This window comes from Perca fluviatilis, chromosome 10 (assembly GCF_010015445.1).
Source record: "Perca fluviatilis chromosome 10, GENO_Pfluv_1.0, whole genome shotgun sequence".
Classification (NCBI taxonomy): domain Eukaryota; kingdom Metazoa; phylum Chordata; class Actinopteri; order Perciformes; family Percidae; genus Perca; species Perca fluviatilis.
The window spans coordinates 6,136,842-6,156,005 of record NC_053121.1 but is presented as its reverse complement, the minus strand read 5'-3'; the positions used below and the strand labels follow the sequence as shown (position 1 = coordinate 6,156,005).

The following is a 19,164-nucleotide window of genomic DNA, read 5'->3' as shown; positions in this document are numbered from 1 at the left end:
TTTAACCTGTGTGCAATTGTGTGTGTTTGTGTGTATTGCGTGTAGCGCATTATTATAGCGCATTATTTTCTAGTCATTCTTCTTCGTTTTTTTTTTTTTGACTTGGTTATTGACTCCTCACAGCTGATACTCTACTGCATCAATATGCTTGGTCTCCAATAGCAGAGCCAGAAAGCTGGATGCCCCATAATAATTTTGCCTACAAAATATAATTTATATGCATGCAAAAAAAAAATTCTGTGCTGAAAATGTCCCACTGCACGCTCAGCATGTAGACACAAATATGCCATAGACTTTGAGATCTGTTATTTTCCCTTTACCCTTTGTAACAAGGACCACAATGGAAATAAACTGAACGTTTCATTGTTTTTATTCTTAACATGGTAATTGTATGGCAGGACAACCAGTCTTGTATTTACTTTTATTACTGTCAAACAAATCTATATCTATCACCGATCCCAGTAAAAGTTATTAAAACATCCCCAGAGGTTGAGTGCAGAGGTAATGACAGTGGTAATGTAGTAATACATGAAAACTACAACACCTGCAGTAGATCTATGACCACCTGAAAAAGGAAAGAAATATTCTACATAATATTCTTTTTTTCATGTGATGGCCAGATATTTCACGATGATCTATCTGTGCTTGTGCATTTATTGCATTCAAAAACATTCAAAAAGCAGACGCATTGCAAACATACAGTATTATGTTTATGTAGTTAAAAAAACAGAAGTCCACATTTCCACGCTTCTGCTAAAGTTCAAGTGAGTAATCACTGAAACAGGCTTATTAAAAATGCAGCCCTGAAAATGGTCCCAACACCGCTTAGTATCTTGTCTGCAACACACAATGATCAAAAATATAATTAAAACTGGTTTAGGTTTTATCTAAAAGATCACAACACTAAAAACAAAATCATAAAAAAAACAAAAAAAAAAAAAAAAACTGTTCAGGCTCAACCATATAACACTGTTATTTATTTTGGGTAGTCACATTAAAACTAATGTTATCCTGTTTTATATGAACTGTTTGGCCAAAGAGAGCAGAAATCAGGCTGCTTTGAAGGTAAAATAGAGGGATATGAAATAAGTGATACCGGCACAGTCACTTGTGACTCGGTTTCCCACAGCTTAGCCGTTTTCACGGGTGGAAATCAGCAAAGTAGAAGTCTTTGGTCAACATTGAGACGATGCAGGGGATCTGCTTCTTGCCATTAAAGCCCGGCAGGTTGGAGGAGGACTCAAAATGCAGCGCCACTTTGCGGTTGACGCGGGTCATGATCTGCATCAGCTCCAGCTCTCCGCGGAACCGCATCAACATCTCGCACAGCGCCTGCATGAACCACGAGCCGTTGGTCACGTTTCTCCATGCGTAGTAGCCTGCAGGACGAGTCACGTTACGAGTGTTCTTACCATTTCATTATGGATCATAAACATACTAGGGCTGCACAGTATATCTGTTTGTTTTTTATCGGTTATCCCAATAAACATGTTGTGAAAGGCTGCGACATATCACTTAAGACGCTCAGATTTTTTTAGGTAGTTGAAGGAGTAGCAGTAGAAAACGGCAATTTAAAATGTAAGCCAAGTTTTCTTTTGGCACAGCAGTGTAGTCCATACAGTTTGGGAGAGGTACAGTGCAGAGTGTTAAAGGTCCCATGGCATGAACATTTCACTTTATGAGGTTTTTTAACATTAATATGAGTTCCCCCAGCCTGCCTATGGTCCCCCAGTGGCTAGAAATGGCGATAGGTGTAAACCGAGCCCTGGGTATCCTGCTCTGCCTTTGAGAAAATGAAAGCTCAGATGGGCCGATCTGGAATCTTCTCCTTATGAGGTCATAAGGAGCAAGGTTACCTCCCCTTTCTCTGCTTTGCCCGCCCAGAGAATATGGCCCACCCATGAGAAAAAGAGAGACACCATGGCTTTGCAAACAAGCGAAGCATGGCAGTTGGCCCATAGACAGTATATAAACTGGACCAACAGATCCCGTTGCTCTGGACGGAGACCAGTGAAGGATATTAGAAGCACTTTTCCGGTGAGGGCTGAGCGTTACTGCGCAGCCTCCAACTGAGAGAGATGACATAAATGTGACATGAGCAACCTGGTATATGGTAGGTATATGTCAGGGGATAACATAGGCACAGGCTAATTATTACTAACTAAAATGCTAGTAAATATTAGTAATTTAACTTAAACAGCTAATGTAAGTTGAAACTGCCTGCAACCTTCTCCTGTACTGTACGGTAATTTGTCTACTATGCGACAGTAAGTCGTGTGGTTATGACTCAATCGTTGGCCTATTTTTACAAAAACGTCTGCTACGGAGCCATAACGTCAGATACAAGGTAATGGAGCCTTTTATACATTGTCGTGTTTCTTTAGAAATAAACAATGGACAAATAAAGTCTTTAGACGCTTCAGATGTAAAGTTATTCGCTGTCCAAGTAGCTAAGTTTCCATCCACTTGTCAATCGAATTATCTGAAGTTCGGTAAAAAAACTCATGCGAATAAAGCTGGTGAAAGTGTGTTTCCATCCAACGGCTTTAAAGCGAATAAAAACCTGTGCGTAATGACGTCACATGCTGTTTTGCAGTCAAATTGGTGTATCGAATTGATTTGAGACATTTTAAGGTGTTTCCATTCATTTTCGCACTGAATCGCACAACATTCAAGCAAACACTTGCAAACAAAGTTTTGCTAGACAAAATGGATCGCGCAATCTACCAACAAATGATCAATATTGCACAAGTTGTAATAGTGCTTATGTGCCAGCTGATAGCGACATATCAAGCTATAATAAGAAAACGATGACGTTATCAACACATTGCTATGATGATGCAGATGCACATGCACGTAAATGCCCGACGACAACGGAGGCAGCCTGTGGTGTGGGAACGTAAATTAAATTCAAAAAGTCTCTTGTCTCCTCATTCGTCCACTTACACTTACATGTCTTCGTTGACACCCACCATGTGTGCAAACAGATCAGAAATACTGGGTGGAAATTAACTAAAACATCAAACACTTCATTTTGTGGCGGGTTGCAACCATAAAATGACCTAAAACTTAATCGCAATTCATTATTTATTTGGCAAATAACGTTTCCATCAGCGTTTATTGCATAAGCCGTATATCGATCAAGATAAAATCCAATGAGACCGAACGTATTTCCTTTGAGTCGATATTCATGAAATTCAATCGAATTTTACTTTCCATCAGGCATTTTTCATTCGAAAAAATCTAAATGGCGCCATAGGAGGTTCGAGTTCTGAAGAGAGGCTTACCCCCCTGAGTTGGTAAAGGCCACACCCCCACCCTCTACCTTGCTCCCCTTCTCTCCTCCTCAATAGCATTTAAAGTTATAGACACAGAAATGGCACATACTAAGGAAAACTCATTGTGGTACTGGCTCTAGTGGCTGTAATTCTGCAACAAGGCTGAATTTCAGGAAAGAGACTTCAGATACAGTATTAGGGGACCACTAAGGTCTATATAAAAGAGACTTCAGATACAGTATTAGGGGACCACTAAGGTCTATATAAAAGAGACTTCAGATACAGTATTAGGGGACCACTAAGGTCTATATAAAAGAGACTTCAGATACAGTATGAGGGGACCACTAAGGTCTATATAAAAGAGACTTCAGATACAGTATTAGGGGACCACTAAGGTCTATATAAAAGAGACTTCAGATACAGTATTAGGGGACCACTAAGGTCTATATAAAAGAGACTTCAGATACAGTATTAGGGGACCACTAAGGTCTATATAAAAGAGACTTCAGATACAGTATGAGGGGACCACTAAGGTCTATATAAAAGCATCCAAAAAGCAGCATGTCATGGGACCTTTACCATAAAACAAGTTGGTAAGACCGGGGATGTTGTTCTCTTTTTAATGGTGCTTTTTATGCTCAATTCAATTTTTAAATTAGTCCAATAAAATAATTTTGGAAATGGTTATTATTTTTTAAATTCAACAAGCAATTTGTTGCATTTTAGCAGAATACTGAAAGCAGAAAGGCAGAACTGAGTAAACTTTTTTATCGCAAATAATATTGTTGCAATATTCAACAACATTATCGTATATTACATATTTTCCTCATATCGTGCAGCCCTAAAAACATACTGAATACCAGGGCTTTAAAGAAATTAGACAGAAAGTCTTTTCTACCACTTCCGGTGTACAGCGTGTTACCTGGAGCGGTGGAATAGGCATACAGGAAGTCTGCCTCCACAGGAATCCTCTCTGATGTTTGAACATCAACACTGTCGGCCTCAATCCCGTCATCCAGCTCCTCCCACGACACGCCTCAAAAGGAAATCCAGGTACATTAAATATAACATACATTATGCACATTAAAGCTGGGATAGGCAGTTTTTTTCTGGCATCATCGGGCAAAAAGTCCATACTGATCTTTCAGCATGTTGTAATTAAAGTGGACTGACAGATAACTAGACTTCCTCTTGGCTCTATTATCAGCCTTTAGAAAACTAGTCCCTGACTGGGGACTTTGGCCAATCACAGATAATTTCAGAGCGAGGGCGTTCCTATTGGCTGTTCTACAAAACGCAAGTGCACTTACACGTCCCTTCAGATGGTGAAAGCCTGATTCAATGATAGAAGATTCTGCAGAAAAAGTTGCTTTTCTAGCATTGGCAACGACTGAATACACTGCAAAGCAACCCCCAAAAGGTCTAAAAGAGAGTCTGACAATAAATGCAACAAATGTCAATACCAGCGAAATGTTCCAGAGATGGAGAGAAAATGTTTAAAGTTATTATTATTATTGTTTAGCCTTTTGCTAACCTTAGCCAAAGGCTCACAGCTGTGGCTAAAGCTCACAGCTATGGTTCCCAGAAGGCTAAACTATTAGCAGCATTTTCTCTCCATCTCTGTAACACTTCACCAGTGTTGACATGTTTTATTCATAAACATGAACCTGAATCACAGTATGTCATCTCAAATGGCTCTACACACCCACAAGCTCTCAAAGAAGGGAGCTGCAGGAGGAGGGCTATATTTTCACATTTTTGGCATTTGTTTTGTCTTTTCCAGAAAAACTGCCACCCACGGCTTTAACTGTGATGGTATTTGATGGTTGTACTGAGACACTGAGGGCATGTGGTTTAAAAAGCTACAATAACAACCAGCGGTGATTGTTATGCAATTCCGATTTTATCTAAATCACATCTCTGAATTTAAACTTTTGCCCTTGCATGTACATAAAATGTAAACTTCTTATATTCGAAGCCTGGCATCAAATAGTGACAAAAACATAACATAATACTGTTGAGAGTACTTTTTGCAAACTTAGACAAAGTGTACCAAACCTTACACTACAAAACAAGCATCTCCAAGCACAGCCGTAGACAGGGCTGTAGTACTTGAGTCCGGACTCTGACTCGAGGCGCTTTTCTGCTGCTCTGACTCGTCTGTATTTGGACTCAACCTTGTCTCGGACTTGGCCATTGGACTCCAAATATTCTAGTTGGTCTCGACCGAGTCCAGCACTATATGCTTTTGTTCTAAAGTAACTTCCACCTTCAAAACAAAACCATAGAGGGAGCACGCTCGTTCAGAAAACAGGTGTTGGTTTAAGTTAAAATCCATCTAGAACAGGCATTGAGATTGGTCGCCTGGTATACACCTGGCTGCATCATATACCTCAATCATCAGGCTTCAATCACTTTCACTTTGGACACACACAATGTCAGTGAGCACTTTGTACTATGAATTCTTCAGGACAAGTAAAAAGTTAAATAATGGGAACATTTCCATTTTATATTTTAAGTAAATAATGTGGCCTAATTTGACCCTTTCTTTCTACGATCTTGACTGTCTCTCATTTGGACTCGGTCTTGACTTGGACCTCTTTGGACTTGGTCTTGACTCTGTCTCGACTAGTCCTGGTCTTGGACTTGTCTTGGCCTCGACAAAGGTGGACTTGACTACAGCCCTGGCCGTAGCAAGGATTTTGGAAATCAGTGTCCTAGTTAGCTACGTCTCCGTCTACAAGCATTATAGACACATTGCCTGAAAGTGATGGCACAAGATGAACAGGTATTGTTTCAACTAGTACACGTGTATGTGTGAGGTAATGTGGGTATATTTAACCAACCTGTATGAAGAAGAGCTTGGGTTTCCCCACCAGACTCTTACAGCGGTCTCCTTTAAAGTATTTTGTCAGCTCCTCCAACTTTTCAAAGCCGTCGGTGCCATATATCACGCCCTCGTCTCCATGACTTAGCAACACACATACAAATGATGCACTCTTACTGTGGTCCTCCTTGGATGCTAGTGACACACACACACACACACACACACACACACACACACACACACACACACACACACACACACACACACACACACACACACACACACACACACACACAGGGATAGATAGAACATAAGACAGGAGTTACATTATTAGTCCAGATACCCTCTCATTTGATATTAATTATCATCTTGAGGACAGTGCAGATATTTTAGCATCTCGCAATTATAGTTCTCAGACTGCAAAACATACAGGTCTGGCATGGATGGTTACTTAACAGTTCCCAAAGACATTTGTAGAGTTACTGTAATAAGCAGTGATGGGAATAACAGCGTTATAAATAACAGCGTTATAAATAACAGCGTTACTTTTTTTCAGTAACGAGTAATCTAATTGATTACTCTTCCCATCTTAATAACGCTGTTACCGTTACTGCCAAAAAAATGTGGCGCGTTACTAAATTTTGAAGCTGTTTTTTTCATCAGACCAACTAGATCTCTGAGTCTGAGCCGAGAGACAGACTTTTTTTACTGTTCTTCCTTGGTTAGTGGGCAGTGTACGACACGCCGCATAAATGCTGACGACTGGCTGAGGTTGAGTAAAATGTCATGGTAAGCCAAGCCAAAGAGGTAGAGTTGGGCGGGTGTTCGTAAGCACGCATAGTCAGACGCACAACGAACAACACAAGCGAGTCAGTCAACGAGAGAGAGACAGGTATGGCGTTATTAAATCAATGAGAGGGTTAACTTTTCCTGCTCCAGATTTCCCACCGTGGTCAGAAAGAACTGGGGAGACACTTTGTTTCTCTCACTATGACTCTAGAGTCAGTACTCACTCCAAAGCTAATCGCCGTCACTCTCTCACTTCGCTCTATCACACACTCCTCTCCCCCACCCCCGCCCCCACACAGACACACACACAAACACACACGCGCGCCTGCTCTACGCACAAGTATAAACATCAGGCCACTTGCGTTATTTGCACTACAAAGACTGTATATATTTGTTATTTATTTTTGGTATAGTGCTTTACAAGCATAATTTCATTTTGCCCAGTTGTGGCCTGTTGAGGTGTTGTCTTATTTGTATCGATCCACTATATAAACATAATATCTACATACATGGCATCTGATTGGAGGCTAGTCTCACTTTGTCCCACAGCAACATTAAAATAGTTTAGATTTGTGTACATTGTTTCTGTTAATAATGTATCAAGTGTCCATTTCATTATAATATTCAGATTTATCATAAATAATTGAACATGCACATGTATTTTAAGTTCCGTTAAAGAGGGGTGGAGGTGGGGTCACATTTGAGCATATAAAAAGTTACTTGAAAGTAACGCAATAGTTACTTTCTTAAGTAACTAGTTACTTTTATAGTTTGTAACTGAGTAACTAATTTTGGTACTTTTTGGAAGAAGTAACTAGTAACTGTAACTAATTAATTTTTAAAAGTAACTTGCCCAACACTGGTAATTATAGCGTTGGGGAATTAAAGAGTAGGCGCTGCCATGTAGTGGTTGCTGTATGCTCCTGTGGCAATGCAGTCTATAAACAGCTGTTGAACAGCTATTTTGTATCAGTTTCTGTATTTATTGTTTATTTCATATCAATGTATAATATGTTTGTCTGTTTATGTATGCACCAAGATAAATTCCTTGTAAGTGTAACTCACTTTGGCAATAAATCTGATTCTGAATCTGAAATGCAGCAATTTGCTGTTCCAATCAGTCGACAAATTGATTGTACATAGCAGTGTGAGGATAGGAAGCATTCTTTTTCTTTAAACTTTAAAGTGCTCATATTATGCTTTTTGACTTTTTCCCCTTTCCTTTATAGTGTTAAATATCTTTTTTGTGCACGTTATAGGTTTACAAAGTGAAAAAGCCAAAAGTCTACCCCAAAGGGACTAACCATCTCCAACAGAAAACACTGTTCACAAACTGCTCCAAACTAGAGCTGCACCGATTACAACTTTCTAGGCTGATTCCAATTTCCGATTTTCATTGAGTTAGGCCAGCCAATAACGATTTTAGCAGATTCCGATTTAATTCTTTCTAACCACTTCACAGCACACACAAATATTTATTTTCTAGCTTTTCTTTAATAGAACATATTGCACAAAACATAGAATAGATAATGGATCACTATAACTATATAAATTACTCCTGGTGTGGGAAATTCACACACATCTAAAGTGCAATGTTAGAACAATTTCCTTCTTTTCACGTCCAATATCCAACTAAAAAAATGTGATTTTGGTTTTTGGTGTCGTCCCTCCACGCCCTACTTTTTCCTTGCAGGTGTTGCATTTTGCAAACTTGTTATCTTCTGAACACACGCTGAAGAATTTCCAAACAGCTGACATGTTGCCGGTTAATTCACGAGGTTCCCTACATGTGCGAGAATAGCGGGTACGCGCCACACACGAGCGGGTACACGCCACACACTGCGGAAAAGTTGAGAGAAAGGAAAAAAAGACCGTGCTGTCGCGTCCGTGTGTGCGTGCGTCCTTGAGAACTGTAACTCAGATAACTTATGTTGTCAGTTAATTGTAGCGTTGACCGGCATGAAATCGGCATACGTCGGACTGACCTGCCGGACTGTCACCGGTCATGGCCGAGCACTTGAAAACCGGCCAATACCGGCTCTATTGTAGTCCAGTCTTTACTTCCGCGACAAACGTTCGTCACTTTGTAACACATTATTATCATAGACAGTAAACTTAATGGACAATGTGACCCCGTAGACTTCCACGGAGACCAGTGAAGGATATTAGAAGCACTTTTCCGGTGAGGGCTGAGCGTTACTGCGCAGCCTCCAACTGAGCTTGCCGACGTAGATGTGACGTGAGCGACCTGTCTGAAAGTTGTAACCCCCAATTTCCACCGGCTGCGTAACGGCTGCGGATCCGCTCCGGAACGGCGGCAGAGTCAATAGGTTTACATTAAAGTCAATGTGTGTATTTCCACTGCTGACTGCAGAACGGCTGCGTTCTGACTGCGTCCCAGCTCCAGCGATCCGCAGCCCTCCGGAGCAGATACGCAGAGCTTCTATTTTTGCTGGACGCCGGAGAGCTCCGCAGCAATTCAGCACACGGCAGATAGTGCGGGACAGGAAGTCGAGCACAGAAACAAAATAAAACTTCAGGTTAATTTTCATAATAGAATACACCGTGCTCACGGCGGATCATATTTCCCTGCACTACACCTTGAAAACACAGCACAGAGCTGTTTCCCCTCTACTCCTCTGGATGGAAACTAACTGTTGTTGGTTTTGTGGTTCTATTCTACGTGAATTCGCGAGATCTTGTGGGTCCTCATGACTTCAGCCGTCAGTCATGGCCGCAGCCGTGCCGCAACAAATCTGGACCTAGTGGGTATTGACGGACGGCGGAAACGCAGAGCCGTTCCGCAGCGCAGCCGGTCTGCAGCCGTTCTGCATTGAGTGGAAATCTGGAGTAAGTCTTCTGGTAACTGTTGCAAGAGAAATCTCAATTGTTCCAAATCTTGCAGAGACGGAGAGCATAGGTATATGTAAGGAGATAACATAGGCACGGACTAATTATTGCTAACTAAAATGCTAGTTAACATTAGTAATTAAACTTAAACAGCTAATTTAAGTCAAAACTGCCTACAAGCTTCTCCTGTACTGTACGATAATTTGTCTACTGTGCGACAGTAAGTCGCATGGTTATGACACAAACGTTAGCCTATTTTTACAAAAACGTCTGCTGCGGAGCCATAACGTGAGATACAAGGTAATGGAGCCTTTTATACATTGTCGTGCTTCTTTAGAAATAAACAATGGACAAATAGAGTATTTAAACGCTTCAGATGTAAAGTTATTCGCTGTCAAAGTAAAGTAAAAAAAATAAATGGCAGTCAATGGAATGCTAACGGCGGGTGATGGCTTGATAGCATCAAAATGGCTCCATAGTAGGTACGCTTTGCAGAGGCTGGCTTACCCCCTTGGTTATTATGCTCGCCTAGCTGCTAGCGTGGCACGCCCTCATACTCTGCAACTGACTAGCTGGTAGTCTGTACCTACAGTACAGGCCAAAAGTTTGGACACACCTTCTCATTACATTGTAGATTCTCACTGAAGGCATCAAAACTATGAATGAACACATATGGAATTATGTACTTAACAAAAAAGTGTGAAATAACTGAAAACATTCTCTAAACAGTCTTATATTTTAGATTCCTCAAAGTAGCCACCCTTTGCTTTTTTGATAGCGCTGCAAACCCTTGGTGTTCTCTCAATGAGCTTCATGAGGTAGTCACCTGAAATGGTTTTCACTTCACAGGTGTGCCTTGTCAGGGTTAATTAATGGAATTTTTTTCCCTTATTAATGGGGTTGGGACCATCAGTTGTGTTGTGCAGAAGTCAGGTTGATACACAGCCGACAGCCCTATTGGACAACTGTTAGAATTCATATTATGGCAAGAACCAATCAGTTAAGTAAAGAGAAACAAGTGGCTATCATTACTTTAACAAATGAAGGTCAGTCAGTCCGGAAAATTGCGAAAACTTTGAATGTGTTTTGAAGTGCAGTCGCAAAAACCATCAAGCGCTACAACGAAACTGGCTCACATGAGGACCGCCCCAGGAAAGGAAGACCAAGAGTCACTTCTGCTGCTGAGGATAAGTTCATCCGAGTCACCAGCCAAGTTAACAGCAGCTCAGATTAGAGACCAGATGAATTCCACACAGAGTTCTAGCAGCACACACATCTCTAGAACAACTGTTAAGAGGAGACTGCGCGAATCAGGCCTTCATGGTCAAATAGCTGCTAGGAAACCACTGCTAAGGAGAGGCAACAAGCATAAGAGATTTGTTTGGCCAAGAAACACAAGGAATGGACATTAGAAATCTGTGCTTTGGTCTGATGAGTCCAAATTTGAGATCTTTGGTTCCAACCGCCGTGTCTTTGTGCGACGCAGAAAAGGTGAAGGATACGTATGTAGTTCCCCCCGTGAAGCCGCATGGAGGAGGAGGTGTGATGGTGTGGGGGTGCTTTGCTGGTGACACTGTTGGGGATTTATTCAAAATTGAAGGCATACTGAACCAGCAAGGCTACCACAGCATCCTGCAGCGACATGCCATCCCATCCGGTTTGCGTTTAGTTGGACCATCATTTATTTTTCAACAGGACAATGACCCCAAACACACCTCCAGGCTGTGTAAGGGCTATTTGACCAAGAAGGAGAGTGATGGAGTGCTGCGCCAGATGACCTGGCCTCCACAGTCACCGGACCTGAACCCAATCGAGATGGTTTGGGGTGAGCTGGACCGCAGAGTGAAGGCAAAAGGGCCAACAAGTGCTAAGCATCTCTGGGAACTCCTTCAAGACTGTTGGAAAACCATTTCAGGTGAATACCTCTTGAAGCTCATCAAGAGAATACCAAGAGTGTGCAAAGCAGTAATCAGAGCAAAGGGTGGCTACTTTGAAGAAACTAGAATATAAGACGTTTTCAGTTATTTCACACTTTTTTGTTAAGTACATAATTCCACGTGTTCATTCATAGTTTTGATGCCTTCAGTGAGAATCTACAATGTAAATAGTCATGAAAATAAAGGAAACGCATTGAATGAGAAGGTGTGTCCAAACTTTTGGCCTGTACTGTATGTGCGACTCCCAACAAAGATGGAACAGAAGTGAGATGCCTCACTCTGTAGCTTAGAAAAAGTGTAGAAAATTAAACCACATAAACCTATTCTGGTACAACCTCTAAATACAATTATGAACCTGAAAATGAGCATAATATGAGCACTTTAAATAAATAAAAAAACTGTAGTTTCTGTTACCACTAGACAACAGTTGTTTCATCTCTGCCACAGTCTGATCATTGTTCACATTGACCTTATAACCCAGCTTAGAGAAGGTCTTTTTAGCAGCAGCAGCATCTTCATCCGTCCCGTTCCGAGCACTCATCCCTGGAGAGAGACACACGCAAACACACAGGTAGAAATGTAGTAGTTGGCAGCTCCAATCATGGGCGTAAATTTCATCGTACAGATGAAGATAAGAGCAACAATTATTGAAGGGGACACAAATAATACAGCCACAATTTTACTTGTAGAGGATATGTGTAGTTGTGCGACTCCAGTAAGTAGACTGACAAGGTCTACAAGCTATTTTATTCACTTTAAACATCAGATGAAGTGACTCTATTCTCTAATAAAGATGATGCTGAACTGAGAACTGAGCCTCCTAGCGAGCAAGCTAACCAATTAGTCAAGTTTAACAACTTAATGTTTCATTCACACACTCTTGTCACAGCGTAGAAAAGCACAACGCTTTCGCCAGATGAGTGACAACTTTGTAGGCTCGTTTTTTTCCTAACTACTGAAAGCACTGTGGGTGGAATTAGCAAGCTAACATTAGCTAATTAACTATCTATCAAGGTACCAAACAAGTTAAGTAACTTTATAACTGCTAACACAGTGGACTCGTGAAAAAATACATCATTTTTTTTGTCATGACTAATTTATTAATGACTCAGCATAATCTATATTAGAGAAAAGAATCACTTTATCCGATGTTTAAAGTGACTAAAACAGCCTCGCCAGCCTACGAGTCCCTCTCCCACGAGTCCCACCGGACTTCTGTGTACGTTAATGTAAACCATAGACAGTATATAATGGACCAACAGAGCCCGTTGCTCTGGACGGAGACCAGTGAAGGATATTAGAAGCACTTTTCCGGTGATGGCCAGCTTTACTGCGCAGCCTCCAACTGAGAGAGATGTAAATGTGACGTGAGCAACGTGTCTGAAAGTTGTAAGTTTTCTGGTAGCTGTGCCAAGAGAAATCTCAATCATTCCCAATCTTACAGAGACGTTGAGTGTAGGTATATGTAAGGAGATAACGTAGGCACAGGCTAATTATTGCTAACTAAAATGCTAGTTAACATCAGTAATTAATCCTAAACAGCTCATGTAAATCGAAACTGCCTGCAAGCTTATCCTGTACTATACAGTAATCCCTCTACTATGTGACACAATCGTTAGCCTATTTTTACAAAAACGTCTGCTACGGAGCCATAACGTGAGGTACAATGTAATGGAGCCTTTTATACATTGTCGTGTTTCTTTAGAACTAAACAATGGACAAATAGAGTCTTTAAACACTTCAGATGTAAAGTTATTCGCTGTCAAGTGACGTCAAAATGAATGCTAGTCAGTGGAATGCTAACGGGAGGTGATGGCTTTGTAGCAACAAAATGGCGCCATAGGAGGTTCGAGTTCTGAAGCGAAGCTTACCCCCTTAATGTAAACAAGCAGTGGACCAAACCACTGTGAGGCAAGGGAGGGGGGACTCAAAATGTTTCTAAACTTAAAAAACACGTACCCCTGTGTGCATTTGTATTGTTTAACTTTTTACACAATCATTTGAAGTGTATATTATTTACAATACACAGCATGGTTTTAATGTTACTTTTAGGGGGGGGGGGACACACATGGGGGTGGGTCCCAATTGCTGTGTAAATCACATCATTAATTTTTAGGTAAATTTTTTCAGCCTTGGTGCAGAATTACAGCCACTAGAGCCAGTCCCACAATGAGCTTTCCTTAAAGCCAGGACACACCAACCAGACTTGCGACCGTCAACAGAAAAGTCAGTCGGACTGATCAGTCTCCCCGTGTTGGTCAAAAAAGTGCCACAGAACGCACCAAAGAGACGAGATGTAATACGCCTCCATAACAGCAGGCGGTGCTAATCTGTATTATTGCCCAAAAAATGAAAACCGGCAGCTGATTGGATGAACGCGTCACATGGGTTTGTTTTCTCCGGAAATTCAAAGCCAGACTGTCATGGTGGCCGTTCAGAATACGATCTCATATTGTACTAAAATAGTTCACTGAAACGTGTTTCTAAAAACATTTTAAGCGAGAAATAGTCCATGCAGTTGCTGAATCTGTCTTCATTTCAGCTCAAGAAAGGTCAGTTTAAAAGATTTTCGTCAGATTTTGAGAGACTCTAGTCACGCTCATTCTGCTCGCAATTTTCGGGTGAGTCCTGACTGCCCTTCCGCCGACTGAACTTATGACCTCATAAGGAGCAAGATTCCAGATTGGCCCATCTGAGCTTTCATTTTCTCAAAAGGCAGAGCAGGATACCCAGGGCTCGGTTTACACCTATCGCCATTTCTAGCCACTGGGGGACCATAGGCAGGCTGGGGGAACTCATATTAATGTTAAAAAACCTCATAAAGTGAAATTTTCATGCCATGGGACCTTTAAAGAAGTGTGTGTGTGTGTGTGTGTGTGTGTGTGTGTGTGTGTGTGTGTGTGTGTGTGTGTGACACACTTGGGTGTAGTTACCTGTGCTACTGTGGAAGTTCTTATTGTTGATAATCAGACAGGTTCCGATGCAGGGATAGTCCATCTTGTAGCGGTAAGGGTCAGAGCCTGATTTTTTACTGCTGCGGGGGGCAGAGTCCACTTCCTCAGCAGTCTTACTACTGCCTGCGGGCTTTGCATCTGACCTGACAACACACACACACACACACACACACACACACTTTGAAATCTGGGGAACTTGTTTAGCACCGTCGCACTCAAACAAGTTTTTAACGCGCTGACAGCTCAGTGGTATCTTAACTTGCTTAATCACAGTCTGTGCCGTGCGATTGCACCAATCACAGACCTGCAAACCTTGAACCCCCCTCCCCGCGCGCACAGCCGACAGCCCACCAATGTACGCTTCACTGTTGCCCACCCACCTGTGAGAAACCTATGAGATACCTAACGACATAATAGATAATATACACATGGCGTCTGCAATCTGAAAATGTAGGTGGAGAGGGGGGAGATTATGATATACTACTATGCGTAGGGCTGAACGATTAATTGCATTTGCAATAATATCGCGATATGTTAAAACGTGATTTCCTAATAGCAAAGGCTGCGATTTGGTCATGACTCGCGAGAGCAAATCGGACTGCACTCCGCAGAGAAAGCATCAACTTGGCACGCTAACGCTACGCCGCACCTTGAGCCGATTTCTTTCATTCAAACTCTGAGTTGTAGTTTTAAACTTTTACAGCCATTTTAATAAAATGAAGGGTTTTATTCGGGCTCGAGTCCATACGTGCAGTTAATGGATACAGCCACGCAGAACTGAAGGCTCGGTTAGTAACGATTAGCTCTGATTAGCGGTTAGCTCCGTTATAAAGATATGGAGTGGAGGAGCTGCCACTGAGAGGGGTAACAATCAGACTGATAAATGACGTTCAGGGAGCTTTCACAGCAGCGTGGCCGCGGTGTTTCAACGGTTTTATTAGTACAGTTAATCCCACGGCAAGAACACCAGCAACTAACGTAACGATAGTCCCTCTGAGCAAGTGCAACATTGACACCGTCATGCACAAGGCACGCAACTTCACGAAGGGGAGGGGCTGGAGGCAGCTCCTCTGTGCGTCGTAAAAAATACACCGTTAGATATACAGTAGCATAAGTTATGACAACCTTCTCATTCAATTTATGTTTTTCGTTTTTTCATGATTATTGACATTGTAGATTCTCACTGAAGGCATGAAAACTATAGAATAAACCCCGGTTTTTTTTCAAAAAAAAGTGTGAATAACGAAAACATGTCTTATATTTTAGATTCTTCAAAGTAGCCACCCTTTGCTTTTTTGATAACTCTGCAAACCCTTGGTGTTCTCTCAATGAGCTTCATGAGGTAGTCACCTGAAATGGTTTTCACGTCCACAGGTGTGCTTTGTCAGGGTTAATTAGTGGAATTTTTTCCCTTATTAATAAAAAAGCAAAGGGTGGCTACTTTGAAGAAATCTAAAATATAAGACATGTTTTCAGTTATTTCACACTTTTTTGTTAAGTACATAATTCCATGTGTGTTCATTCATAGTTTTGATGCCTTCAGTGAGAATCTACAATGTAAATAGTCATGAAAATAAAAAGGAAACGCATTGAATGAGAAGGTGTGTCCAAACTTTTGGCCTGTACTGTATATATACACAGTATCTCACAAAAGTGAGTACATTTACACTGTTATACAAGCTGTACACTTAATACTTTATATTGTAGCAAAGTGTAATTTCTTCAGTGTTGTCCCATTGAAAGATATAATGAAATATTTACTAAAATGTGAGGGGTGTACTAACTTTTGTGAGCTACTGTATATACACACTATATTATTACTTATTTATATTTTTACTTATTTAACTGTATAGTAAAGTTCAAAGACAGTGTTTAAAAAGTGCAATCCACATGTTTAGATATGTTTATTACAGTAAATAATTAAATAATCTAAATACTACTAAGTGTGATAAAGCCACATATTTGTTTTTATATTTCTGCAATCTGCACTTCAGTTGGTGTGATTTGTTTCTGACTTTCATACGAATGTTTACACCAGGCTTGGTCAGTGCTCAATATACTACTGTGATTGAAGCAGTTCAATAAAAGATGCCATTCATATAAATTCATGCATCACCTAATTTCATCATCACATACAGGCCTGGCCTCCAGGAAAGAACAGTTTGTTTAATCTATCTAATTGTGTGTTGTTCATACTATACAATGATTTATTGTTCATCTTTGTTGAATAATACAGAAGACAAAGCGCTTAAAAAATAAAACGCAATATTCGGGGGAAAAAAACGCAATTAGATTATTTTCAAAAATCATTCAGCCCTAACTATGAGTAGATCATATTCCTGCATATTGTTACAAATATTATGAATTACATTACACACACACACACACTGTGAAACCTGGGGAACTTGTTTAGCACCGTCGCACTCAAACAAGTTTTTAACACGCGCTGACAGCTCAGTGGTATCTAAACTTGCTTAACCAGTCTGTTCCGTGCGATTGCACTAATCATACACAGAAGTCCTAACGATTTTTGGAATCTCCCATTGTATAGGGTGATGTATCAAAGCAGTGGTATTATAGATGTTCCAAAGACTAAAACAGAGAGGCAGAATCACACAGTCTCACATCTATGGCATCTACTGGAGTAGGCCATTTAGCTTCTACTTCATTGAAATAAGGTATGCCAAAGGGTTTATAGCCACACTGTGGCAAACTGAATAATCGACAGAGAAGTTACAGGGAAAGAAAAGGTAGAAAATTCCATCTAGGAGTTTATATACAAAGGCTGCTGACTGATTAATTTCAGAGTTTACATAATAATGCTACACATAGCGACTTTAATGGCTCTGCACAGCCGTAGACCTGTCCACCCACTCAGCTGATTTCAGCCCGATTGTGTGGGAGTGTGCAGACATGGATTGGATCTCACTTTCCTTATTTGATAGCTCCTCGCTTTTTGCTCCTCAGCTGAACCGGAAGTTCTTTCAGGGCCTTCCTGGAAGCCTTGCAGCTGAAAGCTGTTGCTCATAGTGGTTCTATTTGTACTCGGAAGTCGGATTTTCCGAGGTCAAAGTCGGTAGATCCTAAATCGGATCTGCTGAAAAGGTCGATAGTTAGGTTTAGGCATGGGGAGTGGGTATTGGTTTGGGTAAGACTACCAGGGTAAGCCAATCAGAGGCAGAATAAGGCGGGTCACTAGGCACGTCCTTTGACGTCGACACGTCTAGCGGATCCAATCTAGCATCTACCGTAGGCAACACATCCCCTGATCTCGGATTTCCGAACTCGGACAACCCTGCAGGTCCAGAAGAATGACGTTTTCTCCAGATTACAGGTGTGTAAAATACTGAAAAAAAAGAGTGACATGAGACTGTCCCCCCCCCCCGTCAAATGTTTAAATAAAGGAATTCATGTTTAAGTATTATTATTTTATTTTTTTACACACCTTTTAAAGTGGGCCTTTAAAGTGAGCAGCTGCTATCTGTATGAAAAATTGACCTTATTTTCAATAGACCGAGCATACAGGATTAGGTACATTTATAATATATATATATATATATATATATATATATATATATATATATATACTGCCTTGCGAAAGTATTCGGCCCCTTGAACGTTTGCACCTTTTGCCACATTTCAGGCCTCAAACATAAAGATATAAAACTGTAATTTTTGTGAAGAATCAACAACAAGTGGGTCCCAATTATGAAGTGGAACGAAATTCATTGGCTATTTCAAACTTTTTTAACAAATAAAAAACTGAAAAAGTGGGCGTGCAAAATTATTCAGCCCCTTTACTTTCAGTGCAGCAAACTCTCTCCAGAAGTTCAGTGAGGATCTCTGAATGATCCAATGTTGACCTAAATGACTAATGATGATAAATAGAATCCAGCTGTGTGTAATCAAGTCTCCATATAAATGCACCTGCTCTGTGATAGTCTCAGAGGTCCGTGTAAAGCGCAGAGAGCATCATGAAGAACAAGGAACACACCAGGCAGGTCCGAGATACTGTTGTGGAGAAGTTTAAAGCCGGATTTGGATACAAAAAGATTTCCCAAGCTTTAAACATCCCAAGGAGCACTGTGCAAGCGATAATATTGAAATGGAAGGAGTATCAGACCACTACAAATTCACGAAGACCCGGCCGTCCCTCTAAACTTTCAGCTCATACAATGAGAAGACTGATCAGAGATGCAGCCAAGAGGCCCATGATCACTCTGGATGAACTGCAGAGATCTACAGCTGAGGCGGGAGACTCTGTCCATAGGACAACAATCAGTCGTATACTGCACAAATCTGGCCTTTATGGAAGAGTGGCAAGAAGAAAGCCATTTCTTAAAGATATCCATAAAAAGTGTTGTTCAAAGTTTGCCAAAAGCCACCTGGGAGACACACCAAACATGTGGAAGAAGGTGCTGTGGTCAGATGAAACCAAAATCGAACTTTTGGCAACAATGCAAAACGTGATGTTTGGCGTAAAAGCAACACAGCTCATCACCCTGAACACACCATCCCCACTGTCAAAC

At 41.0% G+C, this 19,164-nt stretch overlaps 1 pseudogene; it reads right to left on the bottom strand.

The window, feature by feature from the left end:
* Positions 1 to 352: 352 nt before the first annotated feature.
* Positions 353 to 19,164, bottom strand: part of LOC120566942 — a 31,633-nt pseudogene continuing 12,821 nt past the window's right edge.